This window comes from Anas acuta, chromosome 3, assembly GCF_963932015.1.
Source record: "Anas acuta chromosome 3, bAnaAcu1.1, whole genome shotgun sequence".
NCBI lineage: Eukaryota > Metazoa > Chordata > Aves > Anseriformes > Anatidae > Anas > Anas acuta.
In genome coordinates, this window is record NC_088981.1 from 38,023,107 (window position 1) to 38,025,970 (window position 2,864).

Genomic DNA, 2,864 nt, shown 5'->3' on the forward strand with positions numbered 1-2,864 from the left:
CCTCCGGGACAGGACGGGGGTGTCTTTGGGGGGGGGACGACGACGACACGACACAAAAGAGGGGAGGCGGCGAAACCCCTGTAGGTCGGGGAGAGGAGCCCGAGAGCCCCGCTTGTGGCTGCCCCCCCCCAGGTGCCGCGCCTCCTGCAAAGCAAAAGCCCCGTGCCACTGGCGAGACCGCGGCTCTGGAAAGTAGTTGTAATCGGGATGGTTTGTGGAAGGAAGGGAAAAACACACATGTTCGTCCTCCTGCCCCCAACCAGTTATGTGGGCATGGGGAGGGGGCTCGAGGAGGGGACAGATTTTTGCTTGCGTGTGAAGTTTGTGGTTAAAAGCGGTAGCCTGAGGAAGGGGAAGGAGGAGAGAGGCAGTGAATGGTTGAATTTAATCAATAAAATGTCTGAAACAGAGCTGGCGAGATTTCATTCTCCCCATTGCTCGTTTAGCTTGCTCTTTAAGGCTCGTGTGTAACATCTGGTAGCTGTACGTGTGCGCGTCTGTTTTTGGGGGGTGTCCTTCTTTAAGAAAAGGGATTACTGCCAAGAAAGATACACAATAGAAGTAGTTTTAAGACGCTTCGACTCCTTAAAGCCTTGCGATTTCAAACCCAGCCCGAGCGGTAATGAAAAAAACTTTCTGTCAAACTTCCTCGACGCGTCGTGGGGACGAGAGCCGGGGACACGCGGGCTTTGTTTCAGGGGGGACACGAAGCCGCACGAGGGTGTGTGGGGCTGGGTGGAAGGCTGGGGGCACCGCGGGGGGGGGTGGGGGGGGTGGGCAGCTCTCCGGCAGCCCTGGCCGGGCACTGCCTTGCTCTGGGTGCTCCCCGAGGCCACGGTGAGCGCCCTTTAAAGAGCGGCAGCGCTGGTGCCAACAGTCCGGCAGAAGGGACAAACGCGGCTTTCCTGGGTGCTTTCTCGGCCGACGGGAGGGGTAAGGTACCGCGTCCCTCCCCGGCGCTTCTCCTGCGAGCTTCGGAGGGTGCCGGGGGCGCCCGGCGCAGTGCAGCTCCCGACCCGGCACTCCGCGGGGGCGGCGCGCGGAGCTCAGAGCAGGACCCCCCCTGCGGCTGTCCGAGGGTTGCAGGAATAAAATTCTGTGCTCCCCCCCACGTTGGGGCTTTCTTTGACCTGATATGGCTCGCCCTGCTTAGGGCGAGCTGTTACGGAAGTTGTCCTCGTGAGCGAAATCAGAGTTTTAGTGAGGTGCAGTCCCCATACATTTTTAACCACAGTGATTACTAAATTAATAGCAGGCCCTAAGACAGATGTCAAAACGTCTTGAAAATGTTTATCTGTGAATAATTGAGAAGGTGGTAAGACGCATTATCTGATTGTGTAATGAAATATGTATGAGGAACAGCTGTTTGCAATAGTCACCTCCCGTCGTTTCATTAGCCTAGAGCCTCCTCTTTCAGCGAAGCGCTTCCCCGAAGTTGGCCATTCAGCGCCGGCCAGGAGCCGCGGTGGGAAGGGGGAGCCCGGTGATGTCCCGGCCCTACCCGGACCAGGCCAGGCCAAGGGCTCTCTTGGCATTTCTCACACTGGTGGTTCGCTCCGAGGAGGCGCGGGTGGGGCCCGAAGATGTCTCGCCGGTAACCCCAAGCTGAAGAGGATGTCGGGCGAGGAGGGATCCGAGATGCTCACCTCAGAAGCACAGCAAATAGATATTTATTAAGATTTCATGCCGAACAGCGACAGCCTCCTCAACTGCTTAGTGTTGACATAAACTTCCAGACGTCGAGCATATGTTGTTGCACAGCGTTGTTTATGTGTGCTACCAGATGTTGCTTTGCATCCTATTGTCTGGAGTCAATGTTTAGTTCAGGTTAAAATATCTTTACTTAAACTGCTCAGTTGGCCATTGTGTGAGCATTAGTGAAGTGTCATGGAGAGGTAATGGGAAGTCCGGGGAGGTTAGCTCTCCGAGCGTGGCCAGGAGGTCCCTGGTTCATGGTGGGGTTACAGCCACCACTGTCATCTTTTGTTTTCCCTCCTCAGAGAACCCTTGTCCTTCCTCTAAAAGGATGTGCCCCGCTCTCTTTCCCTTCGGAGCTTTCTCCGCCGGTTTCATGAAACGGCCCGATGTTTGTTTTTCTATTCCCCTAAATCGCCCGAAAGAGGAAAGGAAAACGCGTTTCTGCGTCACAGCCACCCCGGGCCGGGCGGAGCGGGGCGGCCCCGCAGCCCTGTACGAGGGCTGCCGGCGCCGGGGGGAAATCGGCCCCGACAGAAGATTTCACACTTCCAACTGGCAGCGACCCTCTCCCGACAAAATGCCCGCCGTCCCTGCCCGCGGCAGAGGCGAGCCTCCCAGGCCGGGCGGCCGGAGGGAGCGGCCGGCCGTACCCCGGCGGGGCGAGTCGTTCGGGGCAGCCGCCGTCCGGGGGGGCAGCCTGCATGGAGACTTTTCTTCCCCTTAACCCCTCAGCCCGGGCCAGTCACGGCAGCTGACCTGCGGCCAGACTTTTGCTCCGGGAGAGGGGAGGGGGGGCGGCGAGAGGGAGGGGGAGGGAGCTATAGACCTTAATCGGATTTCTCCCCAAACACTTCTGGTATGTTGTTGTTATGCATCTATATGGAGATCATTATTTATAAATGAGCGAGTACGATCAGTCCCAAAGACTTTAAGAGCCCGGATTTGTGTCATTAAGTTGAAGGAGGGGTAGAGTAACTTAGCAGGGGGACGGAGGTGCTGGCCGGGGGTGGCCGCCCGCCTTAGCCAGAGGAAGGTCACCTGCCGCTCCGCTTTCCCTCTGCCCACCCTCGGGGACGAGCCCCGGCCTCTGCTCAAGGCTGTGGTGCTGTGGGTCACGCAGCCGCTAACTCTGTTTGCTTTTACTGCAGTCCTGCCTTACACAATGG

At 57.9% G+C, this 2,864-nt stretch overlaps 1 long non-coding RNA gene across 1 annotated transcript; it reads left to right on the forward strand.

Moving 5' to 3' along the window:
- The first annotated feature begins 846 nt into the window (after positions 1-846).
- On the forward strand, positions 847-2,243 carry LOC137852991 (uncharacterized). Its single transcript, XR_011094136.1, has 2 exons — positions 847-933; positions 1,398-2,243. It is a non-coding gene; the product is annotated as an uncharacterized lncRNA (long non-coding RNA).
- Positions 2,244-2,864: the final 621 nt, after the last annotated feature.